This window comes from Hyla sarda, chromosome 5 (genome assembly GCF_029499605.1).
Source record: "Hyla sarda isolate aHylSar1 chromosome 5, aHylSar1.hap1, whole genome shotgun sequence".
Taxonomy (NCBI): Eukaryota; Metazoa; Chordata; class Amphibia; order Anura; family Hylidae; genus Hyla; species Hyla sarda.
The window spans coordinates 48,775,601-48,787,646 of NC_079193.1; the positions used below are offsets into that span (position 1 = coordinate 48,775,601).

The window sequence follows — 12,046 nt, forward strand, 5'->3', positions numbered from 1 at the left end:
GGTACTACTAGTGTAAGTTACAACAAAGCCAAGTAAAGTAAACCATAAACCCTTTAGTGCAAAAAATAAAATAAAAAAAACACACATTGTAAAAGACTAGAAGATATGTTTCCACAAGTGTTCTTATGGTCAAGGGTGGTTCCCACCTACCATGCTCCAATGACCCATTCTTTTGCTCAGCGAGTGTTTTATTACCACCTGGCAAAGTATTACATGGAGTTAGATAGTCTCTTAAGTAGTATTACATAGTTAGTCTCTCATGTAGTATTGACATTAAGTTATCGGTTACTAGTGTCAACTTTACGAGAGTTGGTACCAGGTTAGACTTAGAACTATAGGAGATAGGTGGAGTAGCGATGATACCTTTATTGGCTAACTGAGAGGATATAGATTGCAAGCTTTTAAGACCTCTTAGGTCCTTTCGGGACCTAAGAGGTCTTGAAAGCTTGCGATCTATATCCTCTCAGTTAGTCAATAAAGGTATCATCGCTACTTCACTTATCTCCAACTTTACAATGTTCCGACGTGAACCTCCACCCAACACCAGTGTATGAGCCAAATGTGGCATTTTTCCGTGACAACACAGCGGCAGAAAAAAAATGTGCAAGTACCATAAGTGCACTCCTCGGCAATTAAATAACCTACCACAGTCTGCAGAACTGTTCATGGATTCCAGATGAGACGTAGAGGTACCTGATAAAGTATTATTTGGAGGCAATTAATGCTCTTAATGTGATTTTATCTTAATAGAAGAAGGATCATTTTTATATAGTAAAAAATCTGGTCCCAACCATTAGTTGCCCACAGACAGATGCTTCCTAGGCTGCCTTGTAGATGAATTCAGCCTTGGATAGGAGTACAGCAATAAGAGATCATTATATCTATTGGGCTGAATTTACTGTAAGGTTGGATGCTTTAGGACGGCCATAATATGGACACATTTTTGCCCCCCACAATATGATTCAACTTAACCAAATGTAAACCACCAGAGGGCTCTATAGTGATCCAAGTTTGACTCTGCTAAACTACAGGAGATTTAAGTGTTGTAGTAGTAGATCAAATTAACAAATTAAAGGAGCAGGCCGGCAAAAAACAACTTATCCCCCATCCACAAGGTTGGGGATGAATGTCTGATTGCTGGGATCCCCTATGATCTACCGTCCGGCACCCCAGTTCTTTGAGAGAATGTGTGCTACAGACAGAACGCGCTCCATTCATTCTCTGTGGGAGCCCCTAAGAGACCAGAGTGCTGTACTCTGACATTTCCGGTGTTCCCATAGAAAAGAATAGAATAGAGCGCGGGTGATCGTGGGGGGGTCTCAGCAGTTGGACACCCTGTGATCAGACACTTATCCCCTATCCTGTTGATAGGGGATAAGATGATTTTTGGATGGACTACCCCTTAAAGGATACTCCACTGGAAAACATTTTCTTTTAAGTCAACTGGCGCCAGAAAGTTAAACAGATTTGTAAATTACTTCTACTAAAAAAATCTTAATCCTTCCAGTATTTATCAGCTGCTGTATGCTCCACAGGAAGTTATTTTCTTTTTGAATTAATTTTCTGTCTGACCACAGTGCTCTCTGCTGACATGGACAGAGGTGTCAGCAGAGAGCACTTGTGGTTAGAAATTCAAAAAGAAAAGAACTTCCTCTGTAGTATAGATCAGCTGAAAAGTACTGGAAGGATTAAGATTATTTTTTAACCCCTTAAGGACTCAGCCCATTTTGGCCTTAAGGATTCAGGCAACTTAATTTTTACGTTTTCATTTTTTCCTCCTCGCCTTCTAAAAATCATAACTCTTTTATATTTTCATCCACAGACTAGTATGGGGCTTGTTTTTTGCGCGACCAGTTGTCCTTTGTAATGACATAACTCATTATATCATAAAATGTATGGCACAACCAAAAAACACTATTTTTGTGGGGAAATTAAAACGAAAAACGCAATTTTGCTAATTTTGGAAGGTTTCGTTTTCACGCCGTACAATTTATGGTAAAAATGATGTGTGTTCTTTATTCTGAGGGTCAATACGATTAAAATGATACCCATTATTATATACTTTTATATTATTGTTGTGCTTAAAAAAAATCACAAACTTTTTAACCAAATTAGTACGTTTATAATCCCTTTATTTTGATGACCTCTAACTTTTTTATTTTTCCGTATAAGCGGCGGTATGGGGGCTCATTTTTTGCGCCATGATATGTACTTTTTTTTGATACCACATTTGCATATAAAAAACTTTTAATACATTTTTATAATTTTTTTTTAATAAAATGTATTAAAAAAGTAGGAATTTGGGACTTTTTTTTTTTTTCGTTCACGCCGTTAACACCGTACGGGATCATTAACATTTTATTTTAATAGTTCGGACATTTACGCACGCGGCGATACCAAATATGTCTATAAAAAAAAAAATGTTACGCTTTTTGGGGGTAAAATAGGAAAAAACGGACGTTTTACTTTTTTATTGGGGGAGGGGATTTTTCACTTTTTTTTACTTTTACATTTTTTAAAATTTTTTTTTACACTTGAATAGTCCCCATAGGGGACTATTCATAGCAATACCATGATTGCTAATACTGATCTGTTCTATGTATAGGACATAGAACAGATCAGTATTATCGGTCATCTCCTGCTCTGGTCTGCTCGATCACAGACCAGAGCAGGAGACGCCGGGAGCCGGACGGAGGAAGGAGAGGGGACCTCCGTGCGGCGTTATGAATGATCGGATCCCTGCAGCAGCGCTGCGGGTGATCCGATCATTCATTCAAATCGCGCACTGCCTCAGATGCCGGGATCTGTATTGATCCCGGCACCTGAGGGGTTAATGGCGGACGCCCGTGAGATCGCGGGCGTCGGCCATTGCCGGCGGGTCCCTGGCTGCGATCAGCAGCCGGGATCAGTCGCGCATGACACGGGCATCGCTCCGATGCCCGCGGTTATGCTTAGGACGTAAATGTACGTCCTGGTGCGTTAAGTACCACCGCACCAGGACGTACATTTACGTCCTGCGTCCTTAAGGGGTTAATAGAAGTCATTTACAAATCTAACTTTCTGGCACCAGTTGATTTAAAAGAAAATGTTTTCCTGTGGAGTACCCCTTTAAATTTAAGTCTACAATGATGTTTTTCAGCATCGAGTGGTCAAGAGTCTAAACACAATGCAAATTCAGTCTATGGAGAACCTTGACAACCAGTGACCTATCAGAAGCTGTTAAAACATTAAAAACATTTGGATGATCCAGACAGAAACCGTCAACATTACAGCTAAGGGTGTGTTCACATGTTCAGGTTTTTAATTGAAATTTTGTAAATATAAAGCAAGGAACACATCATGAATGGAGGAAGTGAATGAAGTATAAAGACAACTTTTTTTCAAATCCATTTGTGGTTTTGTATCCCATAATTGCAATCAAAAACCTGAACGTGTGAACATAAACCAAAAGGTTTAATTATATTCTGACAACTTATACAACAAACTTTTTGCAATCTAATGTTCTTTCCTGTTCTACCACCTTACGTTGTCTAAAGTGCAATTTTTTTTTGAATAATAATCCTATGTAACATATATGTTCACATAAGACTATTGTATCACCAGAAAAAATAAATGTAAAAAAAAGTGAAGGATCACCGGAAACACCAATGTGCGGAAAAGAAATGACACAATCTTGACCAGTGCAAACGGGGAAGGAACAAATAGTATTTAGGATCTCTGAACATACCCCAATCCAATGTACTGTTCAGGTGGGACCTGTCTGCATCTGTTATAGGAAGACAGACAAGTATCTTATAGTCTAGATGTAATGTATTTATCAGTGGAATCTTTATTGGTAAATCACCTACCCCATTCTGAAGAGCTGTTCATTGGCTCTAGATGGGACTGGGTATTGCCTGTTGAGGTAGTAGATACAATCAGGGCATAACAAAATTATTCCTCAAAAAAAAGATAAAAAGAAAAACTGTGCCAGAAGGTACAACAGAGGCAACATATGTATAACCTTTCTTGGCTGTTACTGTGCAGTATGTGTGGCCTGGCAGCCATTTATACAACTGGCAGGACACAACATTTGTGCCAATACATGTTACATGCTGATTTTGCAGCAATTTTTTTTATTTTTTTATTTGGAGGGGTGGGGGACTGTCCACGTAAATATATATAATATATAAAAAATATATATTTGTAGCAGAAAATGTAAACATTTTAGTGACAATTCTAACTACAGAATATAAGCCCAAAAAAATTTTGAGGCAAATAATCCATATGCAGGATATCAATCAGGGCTAGGACTGCTCCGCGACTTCTCCATTGATGCATTCTGCTGAAAGATTGTACATCTTCATTCTTTTAGAGTCCAGAATTTGAATTTCCATGGCGGAATTTTCCACTGCAGAAATTCCATAGTGTGCACGGTGCAGCAGAATCCCATTGAAAACAGGCTGCTGTACTTTTCTCCGCATTTCTCAGCTCAAAAATAATCTGTAGTGTGAATGGGCCCTTATAATGCTAAATTGGGTTTGTTTCTAAACCATGCACATGGATTTTGACAAATCTTACTCTCATGCATTTAACCACAATTTTTTAGCAACCAATCTGCTCAGTGTAAACTTAGGCTGGGTTCACACCACGTTTTTGCAATACAGTTCCCGTATCAGGTTTTGAGTAAAAAATCTGATTCCTCAAAACCTGACTAAACTGTATCAAAACATGTATACAAATTTTAATCCGTACACGGTTTGAAGAATGATGTCCCGTTGCATCCGTTTTTAAAGATAAAAATCTTATAAGTTTTTAACTTTTCACTCCATTATGAATAAAGTTTCTCTTGTTTGATTGAAATTTCAAGAAAAAACTGTGCAAAGTCAAAAACCGGATGGAACCATGCGCACATACAATTCTGTACGGTTCCCATTGACTCCATAGTTTAAAAAAAATAAAAAAAAAACATGTTTCAATACGGTTTTGGGTATGGGAAAAAAACTGACAAAACCGTACAGGATGCAAAACGGACACAACCTGATGCATCTTTTGGCATACCATTTTCAATGGAGAGTCAATGGAGAGTCGATGCATACGGTTTTAATACAGTTCCGTACGGTTTTCAAATTGAAAACGTATATGGAAACTGTATTGCAAACATGTGGTGTGAACCCAGCCTTAGTAATACATGGCATCTTGGTGTACTTTTCTTTTTCCACATTCACTAGTATGCTACTGCACTTAATTGCAAATCTGCAACATATGTGGCCTAAATGTATCTGGGTTCCCATATTCCTTAGATGATCTGCCCAAGGCTTTAATAATGCATATCACAATTCATAGCTAACACAGTGTGAGAGCTCGGCCTTACATTTCTTCATCTGGGGTTCACCACTGTCATGTCCAATAGTAATAAAGGCAGATTTTTATTTTCCTTTCTTACCCGGCACATACAAATGACTTGGAAGGGAGAAATCAAATAGCTTCATTTCCTGAGTGCAGACATGCTGCTACAATTATTGCTTTACAAATAATTCACATAAAGAGTGTCATATTTTCTATAAATATTGTATATTAACTATAGACCCATATATCACACAGCAGGACACTCATTTGTTCTTGTCATTCTATAAATGCTTGGATTTTTACTGCAGCACGTTAAGGCTATGTTCACATCAGCAATAGGGAGCTCCATTCGGACTCCATTACAGATGCTGATAACAGAGATGGACAGAGTGTGGGCACCAGCTGGGCCCATTTACTTTGAATAGGGTTCATTGGTTCCTTTATTTTGCAGGATTTTTTTTCTCTACTAAAGTCCTGTCATTATAACATTGTAATCAACAAACGGAGCTCCCAAAGGCTGATGTGAACATAGCCTAAGGAAAAAGTATGGCCAAGCTGGTCATAAAAAGATTATGCTTTATCTGAAAGTCAACACAAAGGAAACATTTAAGAATAGAACATGGTATTTATGGTATGAGCTTAAAGGGGTACTATGCTGCCCAAACATTCTGAACATTTTGCCCGAACGCTTGGAGCGGGCGGCCATGACATCACTACCACTATCACTATCACTCCCCTCCCATAGACTTGCATTGAGGAGGCATGGCGTGACTTCATGGAGGGACGTGGTCACAACGCCCGCATCCAGCGTTCTAAATGAACGGCGGGTGCTGCACAGAGGTTGTGGGGTCCCAGCTGCAGGATCCCCGCGATCAGACATCCTATCACTTATCCTCTGGATAGGGGATAAGATGTCTAGGGGCAAAGTACCCCTTTAAGGGAACTTTATATTTGAGACACTATATAAGATAGTGATGTGCCTCATTACTATTAAGGATCCCACGAAAAACCCAACATATAAAAGAATGGGTAAAAAGCGTTGGTACTAGGAATGACAGAAAACAGGAAAAACAAGGTAACCTTCTAGGGAAGGCCATATTCTAATTTATTGCAAACAATTACTAAGCTTGTAGGCAGGGTAGTACCTGAGTAATAATATGCAAAGTAGGTCTCCTTCAGAAAGAAGAGATCAGGGATAATTGTTGTCTGCAGACGGGTAAATCTTCCTTTCAGAGGAGATTTCAGCTTAGATTGTAACCCCCAGTCATGTTTCAAGACTCAAGGTCTTAAGTCTTGACTTGCAGGAAGACTACCTGCAAGAGATGGTACCGGAGAACAAGCTTCTGGAGAAGGGCTATTATATATTTTTTTTCAGCATTGCGTATCCAAAAGGACTCCACATGCCAGGTTGGCGCTTTTCTCGTTTCGTATCCAGCTGGGACTCTAGGACACAATGAATAGCTCTCTCTGGGCAGGGGAGAGTCTGCAGTCAAAAGGAATTTCACATGCCGACATTAGCGTGGAATCTATTATTGGCAATATCACATACCGCAATTATGGAAAAATGTACAATGCAATTACTGCATCTGATCCAAAGGTGGATTAAGGGGTCACACTCATAGACGTGGAGAAGGCACAGCAGAGTGTGGAGGCAGCATGGCACATAAGTAGCATGGAGTTACACCCCCTTCATGCATGGACGCAAAGGCTCAGCCAGGCATGTGCAGTTTCTAGACATGGTGTCAGTGTCGACTGGGAACAACCTAACTCCCCATTTTGGCAAAGTACATGTATTTTCATTCTCTTAATCATTCCTAATTTTCAAGTGTAGCAGATAAGTCTATGTAGTCATGTAGTCATGGGCACGTAGATGCTGGGAGATTTAAACAGATATCCTGCTGCCGCCTTGTGATCAGAGTTACACTTTAAGGTTCTGTTCACACCAAGTCTAGTCTATGGCAGGAGGATTCCCTGATACATCCAATGTATACCCATACACTGGCATACCTGGCTATTGGCCACAATGCATAAAAAAAGAAAAAACAGGGGGCGTGGTCTGCTCATGGCCGTGTGAGGACGTGCTAGTTAGAGCTCCTGCTTGCCGCTTACAGAACCTGCTCACCCTGCTGGATTTAATGGGGAAAACTCACAGGAGAGGGAAGAAGAAGCCGGCCTCAACACCTCTGACCCCTCAGATGGACCTGGAGAGCTATTTCACCCGCTCCCAGAACCTCCGCTCAGGATCTGCGCCTCGGTCGGCTTTGCCGGGTGCCATTTTGGAAGGCCCTGCACCGGAGCTCTGCCTCTCTCATCCTGCACCTAAATCTCCTCCTACATCATCCGCTGCCGGAGATCGTGAGGGACCCGTACCTGCACCGCTGCTGGAGGTCCCGACTGCTGCTGCGGAGTCGCCGCGCACTGCCCGACTGTCTCCTCGCCTTCCTGGGGTTGTGCTGCCGCCGGAACACGCCGCGAGCCCGGAGCTCCGGAGGGTGAGTCAGCATACTCCGCATCTGACCCCTGAGGCTGCTCGGCCCTCGCTCACTGCTCCACTGTGGGAGCATACTCCTCTGAGGCCTCAGCCCCTGGTAGTTTAACCCCTCCACTACCACAGCTGCAGCCTCCGATTGGGCCTTCTCCTCCTCATCCAGTGGGCACCATGCTGAGCGCCTCTTCTCCTAGTGCACAGCCCACCTCCGTGACACTGCTGCCGGCCGGGTCCCCTGGGATTAGCATGGCTCTGGGACCTCCCTTGCATCCCCCTGATCCGGTGCAGGCCCAATCCCCGCAGTGGTCCTCGGGGTCCCCCTGGTTTGAGGCACCGGTGTTATCTCCAGATGTGGGGGCTGATCACTCTCCCCCCCCCCCCTGATCCTCTGGCGCATCCTGAGGGGCCTGATTGTAGCACACCCAGGGCTGCTGCGGACTTACCACCTTCTGCTCCTCCTGCTTGTAGCCTGGACTCTACTCCTTCAGTGTTTCATATGAGCTACTCCATGCAGAATCCACCTGGCCTCCTCCCTGAGACCTTGCATGGCCCCCAGGTTGCCCTGCAGGGCACCCAGCCTCCATCCACTCCAATAACTCTGGCGGATCTCCAGTCTCTGGTTCGGAGTCTCCCCACTAAGGCGGACATTTCTAATCTTGCTAATACAATTGTGCAGGAATGCAAACAGGAGTTTGCGCAATTTCGTTCTGAACTATCTACTCTTACGACCAGGGTCTCTGTGGTGGAAACTGCTCATGACTCTACCTCTACCTCTGTCCAAGCTCTACAATCCTTGGTCAATAGCCACAAAGACCAATTGTTTTCCTTGCAACAGCACATTGATGATCTAGAGAACCGCAGTCGTCGGAACAACATCCGTTTACGGGGTCTGCCGGAGGCGGTCACCTCTGATGAACTGTGGGTCGCTCTCACTTCTATCTTCAATGGCCTTTTAGACCGTCCTCCTGATGCGCATAATGAAATGGACAGGGCTCACAGGGCCCTGAAACCCCCCAGCTCTGATGATACTAATCCCCGGGATGTAATTTGCCGGATTCATTTTTATGCACTGAAGGAGGACATTCTCTATAATGCTAGAAGCCGCCAGCGGATTTTGTATAAGGACGTGCCCATTCAACTCTATCAAGATCTCTCTCGCCACACATTGGCGCAACGAGCCGCACTAAAGCCTCTCCTATCTGCCCTCCGTGAACGGGGGATCCAATATCGGTAGGGCTTTCCATTTTCTCTTAATGTGAAACACAATGGACGCTTTTTCTCCCTGAAATCACCGGACGACCTGCCCAGTTTCCTGCAGGACCTGGGCATTACCGATCTATCTCTGCCGGATTGGCCTTTGCTGCAGGCTTACTCCACCAAACGCACTTTGCAGCGCACCCCCCGGGGACTGGTTTCGCCTCCTGCAAAGACGTCAAGAACTGGTCTCCCTCCGAGAGGTCCTCCCCGAAGGGACGCCCGCGTATCTCTACAACATCATCCTGATGGCTCCTCTCCGAGGCCTAAGTGAACTGGTTGGCGTGGATGTCGAACGTTGGAACAATTGTGTGATAACTCTTATGTTGTTTGCACCGTATTACCATCTAATTGAGAGTCCTGGTGGGAGTGGGTGTTGGACGTGGGTACACTTGAGTGCTATCTATTGTGCTGTTTGCACTGTATTGCAGTTTTCATAATTGTGCTGATACAGTTTTCCTGTGTCTCCTGCTCTTCTTCCTGTTTCTGACCTTACTCCTTTCTGTCCCCGCCCCCTTTCCTATTCCGGTAGGGGTTCACGTTTTTTCTCTACTAATTTTCTTTGAGAGTGGTAGAGGGAGCTCCTCTATTGTGTCTTTGTAGTCTGACTTACTCCTCCCCCTCATAGGTTGCGAGCCCTAGGGTCTAAGTGCCTTGGGTTCTTGCTGTTAGTGTGTTATTTCTTAAGATACTGCGGCAGTAGTTTGTTTTCTGTCTTCTACTGCTGTTTCCACTCTGGTCTTCTCTACTCTTTACTTATATTTCTTTCCCCCCCCCCAAAGCTCCTCTTCCGTTTTTTTTTTTTCTCTTTCTGTTTGTTGGGTGTCTTCCCCTTCCTCGCCTGTCTAGTGTCTTCACTCCCTGTGGTTTTCCCTTCTTGTGTCCCCACTGCCCCTTGTGTGTCCCCTTCCTCCCCGGCCCTGGTCTCCTGGGGATTGCATACTTCTGACTTGCTAATTATCACTTTTATCTCCCATTATGTCTGGGGCGGATCTTAAGATTGCTACATATAATGCCAAGGGGCTGAAAACTCCAGAAAAGCGATCCCAGGTGCTTCACCATTTCCATAAACAGAAAGTGCAGTTGGTTTCTTTTCAAGAAACCCACTTCAAGGTAGGACATGCTCCCTCCCTCAAACATCCACACTACACTACATGGTATTGTGCTGATAATCCTCCCTCCAGGTCCTGTGGGACGGCGATTGCTGTTCATAAATCCCTCCCTCACCAGGTCCTGAACTGTAGGATTGACTCTGATGCTAGATATGTGCTTCTTTCACTCCTGATAGGTGGTCACGAGGTTACTTTGCTGAATGTCTATGCCCCAAATGTTAACCAAATTGCTTTTTGCTGCAGTTAGTGGATGAGGTCATGCCACTTCTCCGAGGCACACTCATTCTCTGTGGGGACCTCAACCTTACCTTAGACCCGGTCCTAGATAACTCATCGGAGCATTCCTCTATTTCCTATACTGCTATTAAACGCCTTAAGCGGACCTTCGCGCTGCTGCAACTCTGCGATGTTTGGCGCCTGCTCCACCCAACGGATAAGGACTTTAGCTTCTATTCGCCCTCCCACAATTCCTATAGCAGAATTGATTATATTCTCGTACAACATAACGCACTCCCCTGGGTGACCTCCTCTCAGATGGGGAATATTCTTTGGCTCATAAATGGGCTCTCTCTACTTCTGTGTTGGGTGACCTGATGTTGGCGCGTCGGGAGGCTAGACGTCTCTTGGACGCCTCTTCCAGACGGGCCTTGCACTTATGCCGAAGTAAGTTCTCCGAATTCGGGAATAAGAGTGGGCGTATGCTCGCCAGGGCCCTCAGGGAACGCATAGCCACGACCCATATCCCGTGTGTTAAACGGCACTCTGGTGAGAAGGTTCATACTACCCCGGAAATAGCAGAGGAGTTTTGCCAATTTTATACTGATTTATATAGTCTACCTGCCGCTGCCCGCCCTGACCCTGTCTCTTTCCCTCGACCTGGGCTCCCTGCACTGTCTGCTGAGGTGTCAGCTGAACTTGATGCCCCATTCACAGTGGAACAGCTCCTTGGGGTTATTTCCTCTCTACCGGGGGGTAAGAGCCCGGGCCCAGATGGGTATACTGCAGCATTTTATAGGAAATTTGGGGAGCGGCTGGCCCCTTTACTGATAGTCGCATTTAATGCAGTGGGCCCCGAATGCCCCTTTCCCTCCCAATCTACTATGGCCCACGTAGCAGTGCTTCCAAACCTGACAAGGATCCACAGCTCTGCTCCAGCTATAGGCCCATTTCCTTATTGAATCTGGACCTTAAGCTGTTCTCTAAATTGATTGCGAATAGGTTGGGGTCTTCTTTGCCTCAGTTGATTCACCCTGATCAGGTTGGCTTTGTTCCGGGGAGGGAAGCACGCGACAACACTTTAAAAACCTTAGATATTATGCACTTTGACCAATCCAGAAAGATCCCCTTAATGATTCTATCCCTTGACGTTGAAAAAGCGTTTGACCGCATTTCGTGGTCGTCCCTCAGGGAGGTTCTGGGTGCTATCGGTCTGGGTCCGGTCCTCACAACTAAAATTATGTCCCTATATCGGCTTCCTTCAGCTAGGTTGCGGATTAACGGATATCTTTCCCCCTCTTTTTCCATACATAATGGTACTCGCCAGGGTTGCCCCTTATCTCCCCTCTTATATGTATTAGTTATGGAGCATCTCCTGGCCTCTATCCGTAGCAATCCGGACATCTCGGGGGTTAGGATTGGAGATGCTGAGTATAAGTGCTCGGCCTTTGCTGACGACCTATTGGTCTACGTTACCAACCCTCATGTTTCACTCCCCTCCTTGATGTCCGTGGTGTCCGAATTTGGGAAATGGTCTAATTTTAAAATTAATGTGTCTAAATCTGAGGCTTTGAACGTTTCCCTCCCGCTCTCTGTGGTAGATTTACTTAGGAGGAATTTCCCTTTCGCTTGGCCGACCCAAGGCATA

At 44.4% G+C, this 12,046-nt stretch overlaps 1 protein-coding gene across 12 annotated transcripts in view; it reads right to left on the reverse strand.

Annotated features, from left to right (window-relative positions):
* PARD3 (par-3 family cell polarity regulator) overlaps positions 1-12,046 on the reverse strand; it is a 613,817-nt gene that overhangs the window by 214,464 nt on the left and 387,307 nt on the right. The window lies entirely within an intron of this gene.